The sequence below is a fragment of the Neofelis nebulosa genome, chromosome 6 (assembly GCF_028018385.1).
Source record: "Neofelis nebulosa isolate mNeoNeb1 chromosome 6, mNeoNeb1.pri, whole genome shotgun sequence".
NCBI lineage: Eukaryota > Metazoa > Chordata > Mammalia > Carnivora > Felidae > Neofelis > Neofelis nebulosa.
This window is the reverse complement of record NC_080787.1, coordinates 37357862-37373121: the sequence shown is the minus strand read 5'-3', so window position 1 is coordinate 37373121 and position 15260 is coordinate 37357862. Positions and strand designations below refer to the sequence as shown.

Below are 15260 nucleotides of genomic sequence, written 5' to 3'. Positions count from 1 at the left end.
CCATAATTTGCAGCCAGCTTCTGTTTGTTGGCTTTTTAAAATGAACATGGGACACCTGGGCGGCTCAGTCAGTTGCGTGTACAACTTTGGCTCAGGTCATGATCTCGCAGTTCGTGAGTTCAAGCCCCACATTGGTTCTCGGTGCTGTCAGCCCCATGTCAGGCTCACTGCTGTCAGTGCGGAGCCTGCTTCAGATCCTCTGTTCCCCTCTGACCCTCCCCAGCTTGTGCTCTCTCAAAAATAAATAGAACATAAAAAAAAAAAAAAAAAAAAGAACTTAACCTGGCTCTGATGCAGGAAATAGCCCATAGCCCTCTGGCTTCATAATATATAAATGTTTCCTAATGTAAAAACATAAATTATAATTTATCTGGAAGAGATAACATTTGGAAAAGCTTTTCAGATACTTTGGATCTTTAGGTCTTTCCACGAAACAAGATGTGCTTCAATTATCTCCTCAAAGCAGAAAAATAAGGGTTATGAAAGACAGGAAACTAAACAGTAGCCACATATTTGTGTTTCCCCACTTTGGCACGGTTCAGATCTAATCTGATCCACACGCAAGCTAGGCTTCGCCTTGACTACAGACACCTGTTCACTATTCCATCATTTTCTGCCAGTCCAAACTCCTCGGACATTTGAAATAAGGCTTTCTGTACTCTGCTTCAGCCAGCCCAGAGGGCAACTGTATTTAAAGCCAAAAAAAGGGAAAAAAAAAAAAACAAAACACAAAATATTTACTTGGCAAGAGAAGAATGTTCAACTTTGGGGGGAAGAAAAGACTTAATTTTCACTCAGAAAATTCCTCATTTGGAAATAAAAGTTCTCAGAGAGGAAAAAGTGACATTAGGTTGGAAGAGACAGAGGCTCAGCAAGTCAAGTGGCAAACAAATTAGAACCAGATTTGGAAGAGCTGTAGTAAAACGATTCAGTATTTGTTATTATAGAAAAAGACTTCAATGCACACACAAAAACCTTGGTGAAAGAGGCTTGGTTCTGTGAGTTTCCAAACACTAAAGAGAAAACAGGAAATTAATAACAGAAACTTGCACACATTTAAAACATCAGCTAAACATCTCTTTGCAAATGGAGATGCAAATCACTTTTTAGTGTGGTTCCTCTTTAGCTACTACAATTTTATAGATTTGAATTAGTCACAGAAAAGAGTAATTAGGCAAAACGGATTATTTTTAATTCCAAAAGGGCAATGAAAATGCAGACCCCTTTACTGCAGAACAGAATTCATTTAAAGTAAAACAGGTAACTTAAAAACCTAATTTTCAGTCATAAGTTTAAGGAGAATTTTAACACCTTAGCTTGTAAACACCCAACACAGAATCACGGCTATTTCAAATCCACCTTTAGTCCACTGAAAAAAAGTCCAGAATAAAGTCATTTTGGAGGGGGTGTACAAAGGGTGTACATTATACCAATATGCATATTAATACAGATATTATCAAGTTACATCGGACTTGTTTCTGGAATTCAGCCTGGGGTCACTGCTGGCTTGAGAAGGGCTATTTGAAAATGAAACATGCCATCAGCCATCAGGAGGAACTGGATCATCATAGTTATTTAGGTACATAGTGTTATTTAAAAAACATCACCCTGGGACAAAAAGGTTAAATTTATGCCATCAGTTCATCAAAATGGAACAATACCCAAATCTCAACTAGGAAGAGAAGGTAGTTTTAGCTTCTGAATCAAAAATCAAGGCAAAAGAAGAGTTAGGTTAAAAAAAAAAAAATCAACATTAGGGGAAAATATTGAAGAAAGAAAACGTAAGACATGATATTAAAAACACATGCAACTTAAATATACACTTACCAATGGTTAAGATGGTAATTTTTTTTTACATGTATTTTACCACAACAAAAAAAAATTTTACCACAAAAAAAAAAAACAAAAAAACACACGCAGACATATACAAACCTCCAATAACAGTCTCAAATTCCCACTAGACAAATAAGGCTATAATATGAATTCATATAAGCAAAAACACTAATAGTAAATAAATAATACAAAAAAGGTTCACTGTCATTAGTAATTAAACTACAAGAAAGAATAATCATGGTGGTATATATTTACTCCATTACCATAAATCAAAGTATTAATATCCAGTAGACAATGAGATACCACTACACGCCTGTCAGAATAGCCCAAATCCAAAACAGCAATAACACTAAGTGTTGGCAAGGATGTGGAGGAACAGGAACTTTTATTCATTGCTGGTAGGGATGCAAAATGGTACCGCAAAATAGTACTCTGGAAGACAGTTGGGCAGTTTTTTACAAAATTAAACAGTCTTACCAAATGATCCAGCATTCCTACTCCTAAATGAGTTGAAAACTTATATCCACAGAAAACTAGCACATGGATGTTTATAGCAGCTTTATTCATAATTGCCAAAGGCTGGAAGCAACTAAGATGTCCTTCAATACACAAAACTGTGGTACATCCAGACAATGGAATATCATTCAGTGATAAAAAGAATGACTGGGGCACCTAGGTAGTTCAGTTGGTTAAGCGTCTGACTCTTGATTTTGGCTCAGGTTATGGTCTCAATGGTTGTGAGATGGAGACCCATGTTAGGCTCTGTGTTGCGCTTGGAGCCTGCTTAAGATTCTCTCCCTCTCCCTCTGCCCCTGCCTCCACTTGTGCTCACTTGCTCTCTCAGAAAGAAAGAAAGAAAGAAAGAAAGAAAGAAAGAAAGAAAGAAAGAAAGAAAGAAAGAAAGAAAGAAAGAAAAAGAAAGGAGAAAAAAGCCACTAAGTCATGAAAAGACATAGAGGAAACTTAAATGCATTTTGCTAAGTGAAAGAAGCCAATCTGAAAAGACTACATACAGTATGTTTCCAACTACATAACTTCTGGAAAAGGTAAAACTGTAGAGACAATAAAAGTATCAGTGCTTGCCAGGGGTGCAGGGGGAGAGAGGAAGGATGAACAGATGGAGCACAGGGCATTTTTAGGGCAGTGAAATGATTCTGTAGGATACTGTAATGGTGGACATATATCTGACGTTGTATATTTGACAAAACCCATAGAATATATAGCACAAAGAATGAACCATAATGTAAACCATGAACTTCAGTTAATAATAATACATCAATACTAGTTCATCAATTGTAGCAAATATATCACACTAATGCAAGATGTTAATAATAGGAAAAACTGGGAACTGGGGCAGGGAGGAGAGTATATGGGAACTGTCTGCATTTTCTATTCAATGTTTCCATAAACCTAAAAATGCTCTAAGCAATAGACTCTATTAATAAAAACAAAAATCCAAACATCAGTGTTGGCAAGGCCAGGAGGCAGGCACAAATGTGCATTGGAGACGGCACTAGAGACAGCTCCAGGCTCTCCAGGGCACAAACCATCAATGCTTAACCCCACCAGGGGTTAACCCCACGAGGAAAGGTTCAGAATCTGAGATCTAAGAACCTCATCTTCATAATTTATTCCACAAAGAGAATGCACAGAAAACAGCACTACTTGCACAGGATGCTTAAGCCTTTTAAATAAGAACCATGAAGACCATCTGGATTAATGGAAGAAAGTCAACAAACTAACACTAAGTAGTGAGACATAAGGTTGAACGTTCACTCAGTTTCAACTTGCAGAAACCTTAACTCCAAGTGAGAGGAGAGGAAAAGAGGCCAAAAAGAAATGAACGGGGTATAACCTTTAAAAAAAAAAAAAAAGTCGCTGGAATGGAAAGATACCAGCATGGAGTAGAGAGGTGCTTCTCCATTGGACACTAAACACATTTGCTTGGTTATCAGCTCCTCCCTCTTGGGGTTTCCTTTTATTCTTCCCACAGCCTGCCCATCACTAGCTGTACCTCATCCCTCTGATGTCCTGCAGAAAAAGACATTCCTCCTTTAATTCATGCAGTCTAAGGACTAAGGTAGGGAACTTCTTCCTCTAGAATTTTCCTTCTTTCTAACCACAAGAGATCTAGTAGTTGTTTTTAAATGTGGTATTCCTCGGGGTGCCTGGGTGGCTCAGTCGGTTGAGTGTCCGACTTCGGCTCAGGTCATGATCTCACAGTTCGTGAGGTCGAGCCCCACGTCAGGCTCTGTGCTGACAGCTCGGAGCCTGGAGCCTGCTTCAGATTCTGTGTCTCCCTCTCTCTCTGCCCCTCCCCTGCTCATGGTCTGTCTCTCTCTCTCTCTCTCAAAAATAAATAAACATTAAAAAAATAAATAAATGTGGTATTCCTCAAACTGGGCTGTGTTGTGCTTTGTATGTCTTGTGGCATAGAGTGTCATGGTGGGGCCCTATCATTCAGTATTCTATGGTGATCTCTGGGGAATCTGTATATTCTTCACTCAGAGCAATGTCCATGAGGCTGCGGGGAAACAGGCAGAGTCTTACCTTGCTGGGGAGGGGTGGGGAGGGGCAGAGTATACATGGGTACGAACTCTGTGTAGGGCAATGTGGCAGTATCATTCAGAAGTACAAATGTGCCTACCATCTGACCCAGCAGATAGGTCATGTATGACATGTATGTATGTATGTATGTAGACAGAACATGTGGAAAATGGCACAGGTCTAAGGTTCGTCATGGCATCCCTGTATGCAGTAATAGCAAAAACATTAAAAGCAGCATAAATGTCTATCAATATGGAATTTCTATACTATGTAGACATAGTTAAATGAGGAAGGTCCTTACATACAAACACACAAAGATCCCCAAAACATATTAAATTTAAAAAATGGCAAAATATAAAACAATGTCTTCTGTATGCTGCCACTGGCATGCAAAAATCTGTAGAAAGACAATCAAGAAATTACTAAGTAGGGTTGCCTGCAGAAGGGTAACAGAGTGACTGGGGAATAGCAACGGAAGGATGACTTTTCACTGGACTTACAGACCAAAAAAAAAAAAAAAGTTAGCCTCATGAATGTTAAATACACAAATGTATTTATATGTTAAATAAACAAATATAAATAAATGAACAAAAAAAGAAACTCTGGAAGCATGCTTTGCATTCCTTTCGTTGGCTACAGGAATATCTACAGTTCTGCATTTGTGAGGCATGGCTAGTCCAGTGCTGACAGCATAGATTCTGTTATACAGCTTTGCAGCAAAACCAAACCTGAAACTTTAGCTTCACGGCTCATGGATCATATGGAAAGGTGACCAAGCTGAGCATGAGGCAACAGCAAATCTGCACAGGATCTGAGAACAGGTTGGCTCTAGCACTTGTGTCCCCAGCCTGGTTACAAGGGTCAGTCTGGCTGAAGTGGTAGCTAGGCAGGGGCTGCCTTTCTCCCTCACTGCTTCTGTGGCTTCAGACGGTACTTCTTAGGTTGAGAGGACGATTTTCTCAGACAGAGAGAACTCTGGTCTCAGGTACACCCTTGACATCTAAGCCTCAGGTCAGTTCCACAGTCTCAAGGAGCCCCCAGGTCCTTGGTTCTTATCGTAACTGCATGGGTGCCATGCTTTATCAAATACCCCAAAGCAGCAGGGACTCCCAACAAATGAAAAGCGATACAGTGAGAAATAGTACCAAACTAACAAGTTCTATCTGTGCTTCTCGGAGATGAATCATTTACTGAGGGCAAGCCAGGGGTAAATGTTAACCCAGAGGCACCAGAAGAAGTGCTCTGACTTCCAGCTGGTGACAATCTAATGTGCTGTGAGGCTTTGAATGTCACATTCAAAAGATCAAAAGATCACAGATCTTTTCCGATTCTGAGCTGTAAGTGAGGAGCCTAAATAGGCCCTTCACTTCTACCGGCAAAACAAAGACAACCGTGAGACCCTCACATCAATACATAGTTCTCTACCTTGACTGAGCGCTGCCAGGGCAAGAGGCATCCAAGGTTTCGTCAGTAGCTTTTGGCCACCAGTTAAAGACAATAGCTTCTGCTGCACTTGGATTTGTATCTCAGTGGTTTTTTCCACTCACCAGGACAAAATTTCCCCATTCTGTTAAATGAAAGATGATGATTACATATCTACTCTAAACAAATTTTGTGGGTGATCTGTCAGTGAAGATGGGCTATATCCTGTGCTCTTGTTTAGCTGGTCAGAGACTCTCCTTACAATATAAACACTGACATCTAAATGATACATGGATAAACATGGCACAGCGACTATGCTTCCAGATGCAGTGAAGGGATTACTCTGCCACGGTATGTTTTCCTTAAATTGGACTCTTCTAGGGGGAAAATAACACACTCCTACTTTCTGTTATACTGCTTATAACTTGGCGTAATCAGCACCTAACAAAGAATGTGTCCACAACTGAGCTCTTTGCTCAAATTTGAATCCTAAATCAGCTCCACTTACTGGGAATTCATTCTAATTGAAACTCTCAAGGCTGGATTTGAAACCATCTACTCCAGAACCACGAGCTCCTTAAGAGAAGATCCCAACAGAGGAGTAAACGTTGAGTGAAAAGAATGAGGGAGGGAAGGAACGGAGCCCCACTGCCTTAGCTCTGCCCCAGCCCCAATGACCACTTGGCCTCACTTGGAACATCATCTTGCTTCATCTCTGACATCCACGTTCACTGTTTTCCCAGACCCAGGTCAGTAACAGGCTTTCCCTGGGTCATGTCACACCAGACCACTGGTGTCTGGCCTGTTTCCTCTGCACTTAGCAGCGAAGCTGCACCAGGCAGCTGGTCTGTACTGTTCCACGAGGGCACAGCTGCATCTTCTCCATCACTGTATCCTCTGTGCCCAGCACACGGCAGACACTCACTGGGTATTACTTTAGCAAAGGAAGGATGGATTCTTAACACCAACACTGCTAGCTGGCATAGGGCTCAGTTTTCAAAATGCTCTTCGATGTACAGATATGTTATCTTGTTTACTCTGAGCACGAATTCGTGGACTCTCACAATGGGCGTGGGCTGAGAAGATGGCTTGTTTCTAGTCTAATGCAGGCATTCTGCAGATGAAGATATGGAGGCCAGAACTGCTGAAGAAGTTCCAAAGGATCACGCAGCTAGCAGGTGGCAGAGCCAGGCCTCACTCTTGAACTGCCAGTGTTCTACTGTACTGCCCTGTCTCTTGCTCAGGAACAGTGTTCTTTCAGTTCTCAGGAGAGCAGAAATTTACTCATGTCTAACAACTTGTGTATCCAGTGGCTTATGCAACATCTCCATGCCCAAAAAGCACCTGAAACTTGACACACTCAAACGTTAGTTCCTTGTCTATCTCTTCTCACAACCTACCCCTCCTCCTGCTTCCCCATTTCACTAAATGATAACTCCATTCTTCAGTTGCTCAGGCCAAAAAGGAGACAGCCATCCTCAACTTCTTCTCTGTTTCTTTTACATGCCATATCTAAGCCATCAGCAAATCTGGTGGCTCCTCTCTCTCTCTCTCTCTCTCTCTCTCTCTCTCCACACACACACACACACACACACACACACACAGCCAGAATCCAACCACTTCTCACTTTTCCACTGCTTTACTTTGGATGCAAGCCACCAACTTCTCTTGCCTGGACTCTTGGAGTAGCCTCCTAACCAGTTTCCCTCCTTCCACTCTTGCGTTCTATGGGTCACTCTCAGCAATGCAGCCAGAATGATCCTGGATGTCAGATCACATCGCTCATCTGTTTAGAGCCCTCCAATGGCTTCCCTCTCACAAGGCACAAAATCTTAATGTGACCTGCCACCAATCCACTCACGCTCCCACATCTCTCCTGCTGTTTCCCCTCTCTTACACTACTGCAGCCATACTGGCTGGCGCCTTCATGTTCCTCGAATGTAGAGTATACGAGGCATACTCCTGCTCTGGGGCCTTTGCACTTGCTGTTCCCTCTGACTGGAACACATTTCCCCCAGATATATGCTTGGCTCACCCTCTTAACTTTTTGGCTCAAATGTTACCTTTTCAGTGAGAACTTCCTTAACCACCCTATTTAAAATTTAACACTGACTCCAGGAACTCTCTCCCTTCTCTGCTTAATTTTCTCAACATAAATTTTACTTGTTATTTGTTTTTGTATGCCTGTCCCCAACAGGTGAGCTTCTTAAGTCCAGGAACTTTGTTTTATTCACTGCTCTGTCTCCAGGTACTAGAAAAGTACCAGGCCTCTAGCAGGGAGTCACCAAACATTTGTGGAATAATAAATGAATGAGTGAATGAATGAACATCCATACCTTTAAGATGTCCCAGTAATCTAAAGGCCTTAGGCCAAAAATGGAAGACCCTAGTTGAGCTCTGGTCTCCCGTTCACCTCCCCCCACTCCCTTCACCTTCTCACTTCCAGGGCAATAGGTGCTGGTTGCCAGGATGTTACAATTCCTACGCCACCAAGTACAAAATTCTGCAGGGTGCTAATTTTTGTTTTTAGCGCCCTATCTCACAAACAGAAAAGGTCAGGGATAGGTTAGACTAAATATACTACCTAACCTAGATAATAGTATTGACTCAGTAACATTTGCGTTGAGGTGTTTTCCAGGGAACAGTGCTAAATTTGCACTTGTTCAACTAGCTTTTTCTTTTTTTTTCCCAACTTTTATTAGGGATTTCAAACATACACAAAACTAGAAAGAACAGTGTAACGTATCCTATGAACCCAAATCCACAACTTCGGCAATTACCATCATTTTGCCAATCTGGTTCCCCCTATTCCTGGACTGTCTTTGCAACTCCCAGTAAAAATTTCACATTGCTGTTTTCTTGAAAACTGGTCTGTATATAACAGACCCTGGCCTTGTAACCATTGTATTCTATCAACAGCGGCAACCAATCTCTCTAGTCTTACCAAACATACAGTGAAAACAAGTACTTACACCCATTCCCTTTTGCAACCAATGACTAAAAAAGGAAGTGTCTAAATTCCAGACTGTTTAAATCAAGGGACTTGCCCATTATGCGTCTAGAGGGATTTGGGGAGGGGGGTTGTTGTGGCTACAAAATGAACATAGACGCAAACTGTTTTTACTTGTTTGTATCTGATGCAGAATTTCTGAGTTCATTCAATCCAGTCAGTATTACTGACTACCTCATAATACAGACACTAGATTAAGATGATATTAGATAAAGAAAACCCAGCCGCTATTCTGAAGGAAATCACAGTGGAGCCAGGGAGTAGGTTGAGAAGTACACAAATAACTAAGATCCATGGCAGAATACGTCCTGTGCCCTAAGAAAGATTAAACAAGCCTAAGGCAAAAGCTTATTTTTAAAAATCAATTTGGGAGCACCTGGGTGGCTCAGACTTTGGCTCGGGTCATGATCTCCTGGCTCCAGAGCTCGAGCCCCATGCTGAGCTCTCTTCTGTCAGTGCAGAGCCTGCTTTGGATCTTCTGTCTCCCTTTCTCTGACCCTCCCCGCTTGCATTCTCCTTCCCTCTCTCTCTCTCTCTCTCCCAAAAATAAATAAATCTTAAAAAAAAGATCCATTTGTAGACCCCAGGGTTTACCCTTTCCTTAACTCTAGCTTTACTCTCTGCTGTTATGTATTATTATATAGCCAACAAGAATATTGTAGGAGACCTGGGAATTTGGTGACCTACAGAAAAGACTCTTGGATGTGGTCTTTAATGTCACATTTTGCTATTCACCATCCAGTCTTCCGGTGGGAGGGCACTTGAAAGTCCTCCCAGAGCTGAGGAAACAATGGGGCTAATTCAATGCAGGCAGAAACCAACTCCAAAGCATTCTACCCTGAGGGCATATATACCAAGCCACTTCAGAAACAGAACAGGATCATGGGAGTGTGTCCAGGAGACGAGGCTAAATCAATTCAGAAGGGTCTCCAAGATCTCTCTCTCTCTCCTTGCTACCTAAAGGACTGTGATCGTGGTGACCTACAATCAGAAGTTCCCAGAGAAGAGTGTAGTTCCTTGGACTAACCAAAGGGACCAGTGAGGTTTGGCTGCACAGTGCTGTGTGAGAAGGAAGGAGAGCTCAGAGTGGCGGGGTCATTTACGCAGCCCTGGAGTTAGATGCACAGAAGAATGGAAAAGGAGGAGTTGGGATGAGAGGGACATTTGCATTATAATCAGTGTTATCAAAATGGGTGAAGTGAGAACAGCTGGGAGAAAAAGAGGAAGGATGGAAAAAGGTACTGTGAGAAGGGGCAGGGATGCAGGGAAGAGGAAGAAGGGGAAGATTCTGGTTTGTAAAGGAGATCACTGATGACAATGGGGAGGATGCCATGGGATCTGGGAATATAGGAGGCAGAATCTCAGGGGGATACTGGACAGAACGTGAAGAGGAGGGACCTTAGAATGGGAGGATGTATAGGTTATGAAAGATGGGTTCATGCTGGGATGGAAAGGGCTCATTTCATTGAAACTAGGTAAAGGAAGTCACTAGATAAAGGGCTAGTTAGATGAAGTCTTTGGGTAACAGGACAAGCTGTGGATGGTAGAAAGGAGGCAGCTAGAACACTAAGAAGAGACCGAAAATAGGGTATTATATGACTACTGGGCCAGCGGGTTTTAGAGTATATGAATTCCTGGGGGTAAGGGACTTAACAGTATGAAAGGGTTTGGGGGAGAGTGCGTTGAAGTGGCAGACCCCTTAGGGTGAGTGAGATCATGTACTAAGGGCTGTGAGAGGATATCTAGACAAAAGGTGAAAAGAGGTATTAAGGTGCAGGGGACTCCAGGCACATGGGGTGCAAAGTCATGAACAATGGGTTGAGGAAGTCACTAAGCCATGAGGCAAAGGATAATAGAGACCTTGGTGGGGGGGATGGTCACGGAATGAGCTGATGTTGGGCTTAGGAATCATTAGAAAATAAGGAACAAGAGGCTCAGGGTGACCTGGAAAACTGTGCAGGTTTGGGGACAAGAAAGTCAATGGAGCCAGTAGGTTTTGAAGACCATGGGTTCAAATACTCGCTCTGCCACTTATCTGTCTCAGGTTCTTTATTTACAACCAAACCAAACCAAGAGAAATGGGAAATGGTGGTGGATATAGTAATACCAATTTCTTGGGGTTGTTGCAAGGTAAGTTTAATTTATACAAAGCCTGACACCCAGTAGGTGCTTGGCCAATCATAATTAAAGATATGTAAAGAATAAGAGGAGAAGGCCATAGCAGAGAGAAGAGAATGGGGATTCCAAGAGCTTGGTGGTAGAAAAGTAATGTTAAGGTATGGGCCCTGTCTTCATTGTTTGTTGAATCCCTATCACCCAGGACAGAGTAAGACCCGTAAGAGCTTCTCAGCGTAGATTTAAGGGCTCCCATGGGCCAGGCATGGTGCCAGGTACTTTGCATGCACCATCTCAGGCAAGACTACTATCCTCCCTTAGCAGAGGTTGAGGCTGAGGGTTCTTAGAGGCTAAATGGTATGCCTGAGGTGCCACAGCTGAAGAACCAGAGACTAGAACCAGGTTTCTTATCACATCAATGCCCCTGGCTTTGCAAACATGTTAACTGATGGGGCCTGAGCAAGGGAAATGGGTATGGACTATTAAGAGTGTAGAGGGTCAAGGGAGTGAGGGAATAAGGCTCATGAAGCAAGTAGAACCTGAGGTGAGGTTACAAGAGTAAACTTCTAGGGAGGGTACAAAAATGATTGCAAACAAATATCATCTTGACTGAGAACTGTAGAATTTCACAGCTGGAAGGAAACTCTGAGATCATTTAACCCAACCTTATCACAATACAGACGAGAGGCTGAGGCCGAGTGAGGCAGGGACCTCTCCCAGGTTTCCAAAACACAACGGTGGCAGAGCTGGGACTTGAGTCTGGGACCAGACAGACTCAATCCAGAATTCTTTGATGCCTCCAACCATTACTAGTACTTCATATTCATGTCTACATCTTCCTGGGCACTGGCATGGTGCTGGGGCACTTGTAAGTCATGTGTTGATTGACACTGAGGGGCTGAGGGTGCAGAGAGAGAGAGAGAGAGATGTCAGTGGGGGTGATTTTAAGATGAAGCGGGAGCATGGAATGAAGACCATGAGGTTACAGGGCAAAGAAGGGATTATCAGATGTAGAAGGTTATGTAGATGACGACTGGGTGGGAAACTATTGGAGTAGGGCTTAAGAGTTACAAGAAAACGTTTGAGGGGATTCACCGAGTTTGTGGGCGAACACAGGGTAGAACCGTGGGAGTTACCGGACCAATGATGGGGTTACTGAGAAGGTTGGGGGGGGGGTCACCAAGGAGAGGTAGGGGGGTCTTGGATCTTGAGTCACTGGATTAGAACTGAGGGAGTCACTGGGTTGGTGGGTCCCCGGGAAGTGCTGGGGAAATTCCTGGGTTGGCAGAGTCAATGAATAAGAACTGAGGTGAGGTTTTAGGGTCAGTGGGTGGGGTGTAGGGTCACAGAGGTGGAGGCGGGAGTGGGGATGGGAGACGGGGTGGGGTTTAGAAGTCTTGGGGGAGGAGTCGCAGGGCGGAAAGAAGGGGCAGGGATGGGAGACTGGACCCGGGGTGGGGGAAGGGTCAGGTCGCCGTCTAGCCGCCCGGACGCTAGGCTAGGGCCGGAGGAAGGTGGGCACGCCGGGCTCGGGACCTTCCCGGGGCCCTGCGCCCGCCCGGCCTCCCACCTGGGCACGGTGGACCCACTCTTCCCGCAGCCACCAACCTGACAGCCCCCGAGGGCGACTCCGCCGACAGACCGCCATGCACCGGGCCCTGCCACCAGCGCCGGCCCCGCAACCCGCCTGCGCCATAGCCCGCCCGCCCGCGCGCAGCTTGCCTCGCGCGATATCCAGGTTCCAGGGCCGCCGCACTTTCCTCTCCTCTCGGCGCGCCTCTACCGGGCCCCGGAACCCGTATAGAAAATACCGGGCACGCTCCACCCCGCACCCCCTGTCGCCGCGGCAGCCGTCCTACTTATCCAGGTTCCCGGGCCCTGGAGCCCAGGCGGCTGGGCTCTGAACCGTGCCCCTCAGATCCCCGCCCCGCCCCCCGGCCGGGTGACGCACAGCCCGCGAGGCCGAGCGCCCGGGGAGGGCGTGATGACGTCACGACGCCCCGGTCAGGGCCTGGGCGCGGCTGGCGAGCCAGGTCGTCGCTATAGCAATGGGGAGCCGCCACCTGTCCCGCAGGGTGACTCGTGCACCTGAGGCTTGTGGCGGGAGCAGGGAGGAGCCCGAGGCCCCGAGGGCTCCGCGCCGTCTCGTCGGCTGCCTGCGAGCTAGAAGGGCGCTTCAGGAGCCAGGGAGGACAAGAGGGTCAGGTTATGAGGGGAGCTGTTCCCGCGGGTTCCGCTGCCTGCACTGAGGCTGCGGACCTTCTCGGGGCTCAGAGCCCCCGGGCTTCCTCCTGCGCCTTACCAACCCCGAAGTGCTTTAGTGTGCGCAGTCCGCAGGCACTGCCTAGGATCTTCGAGCCAGCCCCCTGAAGGAAGCAAATTGCAGGTATTACTAGCTCCTTCATGAAAAGGACGACATTGAGGAGCCGTGAGGGACTTGCCTCTCCCGGGAGGGCGCCCTGACGGTCCTCGTGGGTTCTCTCACTCTCATTCCCCCGTCAGCCCCACCCTCAGGCTTAAAACCAGCTATTCCCCCCCTAGTCGGCTTGCTCCGGGGTGAACGAAACCAAGCCCTTTTGCCATTTCCCCCCTCCCACGAGGGAGGGGCTACGATCGGGGAACTTGCCGAAACCCAAGGGAAAATTCAAAGGGAGTGAGCGTTTGGTAAAACATTACAAGGAATTGAGAGGAGTTAGATAAGGGACTGGTAAAGGTTGCTTCTTAGGAGAGGAATTGGGTGCCTGGAGGAATGAAGTGAGAAACTTTTCCCTCTCTGTCCTTTTAGACTTTAACTTGTGTGGCTTTTTTTTTTTGTATCCTCCCTCCCCTCCCCCCCAAAAAATTTAACTTAAGAAAAAAAATTTTTTTCAAAGGAAGTATTCCGATAAACTAGAAACATTTACAAAGTACTGGGTTTGGGGTCTATGGGCGCTAAAGATGCCATTGAGGGCACTGACAGTTTCTTTCCTCCCCTGTGGAGCTTAACCAGAAGGCTCACTTTTCAATTTTAGGCATCCTTCTTCCCTATCTTATTTGCTTGCTTTGACACAGCCTCTCCAGAGGTGGGACTGGGAGCAGAGTTCTCGGTTTCAGTGGGCACTGAGTGACAATTGATGGTCCATGCTTATAGTTAATAATTTAGCCTTTATATGCCTCTTGGTATAGAAATAAACAGCCTGATCACTGTGATGCCCTTTCTGTTCCTTTCTGGTGGAAGTTGGGCAAGTTATTTTACGTACCTACAGAGAGAATAAATAGCGTGTCCTGTAGCATAAACTCCTGGTTAGAAATAAAGCGGGGAATAGAACTCAGGTTGTCCTAGTTTGTCCCCCAACTACCTTTTTTCCGTAATAAAAAATACATTTGTCTTTTCTCACAATCCATGCAGATCCTAATCTGATTGGCTACTCACCTCTCCTATTATTATACAATGAACAAAAACTCTGGGAAATCAGTGTGTGACTTTGAAGTAATGAGATTCTGATGGTGGGTAATTTCAGATACTCAGAAAACTGGCGAGGAACATATTTTGGAGTGGAGGATTGAAACTCATTTCTAGCAGCTTGCCTTTGAGTCCCACCCTTACAAGGTGGGAGCCCCGCATTGGGCTCTTTGCTGTCAGCACGAAGCCCACTTTGGATCCTTTCTCCTCCCTACCCCCACCCCTCCACTGCTCCCATGCTCTCTCTAAAAACAAATACAAAACATTAAAAAAAAAAGTTGATATCTAAATTTTCCATCACAAATTTAAGTACCTGTAGAGGATATAATTTCTGACTTGTTATAAATTTTGATGTTTTAAACTAAAACCATTATGTAATTCTTAAGTGTATCCAGTGGACTCCAAATACCCTAAATGTTTGGTGCCTGCCATCATCTATTTAAAAATATATGAACAAGTTCTTTAGCAGAAATTTTATATGGTTCCCTTTCTTCTTGAACTTCTAATTCCATTCACTTCTCATTCAGAACTGTATCCTAATTATATTTGTATGTGTTTTTTTTTTAAGTTTATTTATTTATTTTGAGAGAGCAAGCATGGGGGAGGAGCAGAGAGAGAGGGAGAGAATCCTAAGCAGGCTCTTGCTGTCAGCACAGATGCAGAGAGCCCGATGTGGGGTTTGATCTCACAAATTGTGAGATCATGACCTGAGCTGAAATAAAGAGTCAGATGCTTAACCGACTGAGCTAGCCAGGCACCCCAGTATATTAGTGTTTTAAAGACTTATTGATCACTATCGCACTTCTTTGCAACAAGAATGAGTATAAATTTAAGTTTATTGGCTGTGACCATAGGCTTTAATTGTTAAAAAAAAAAAAAAAAAGTCTCATT

At 44.6% G+C, this 15260-nt stretch overlaps 1 protein-coding gene and 1 long non-coding RNA gene across 5 annotated transcripts in view; one reads left to right on the top strand and one right to left on the bottom strand.

Annotated features, from left to right (window-relative positions):
* ZNF76 (zinc finger protein 76) overlaps positions 1–12855 on the bottom strand; it is a 33528-nt gene extending 20673 nt beyond the window's left edge. For 2 of the 4 annotated variants that reach the window (XM_058733669.1, XM_058733672.1), the window contains exon 1: positions 12536–12855. The gene's annotated coding sequence lies outside the window, so the exon portion shown is untranslated. Of the gene's footprint in view, positions 1–5805; positions 5948–12535 lie in introns of all 4 variants that reach the window. The other 2 variants (XM_058733671.1, XM_058733670.1) reach the window with 2 other exon arrangements.
* A 61-nt stretch (positions 12856–12916) lies between these two features.
* LOC131514086 (uncharacterized) overlaps positions 12917–15260 on the top strand; it is a 48220-nt gene continuing 45876 nt past the window's right edge. The window contains exon 1 of the long non-coding RNA XR_009262925.1: positions 12917–13313. This is a non-coding gene — a long non-coding RNA (uncharacterized LOC131514086). The remainder of the gene's footprint in view (positions 13314–15260) is intronic.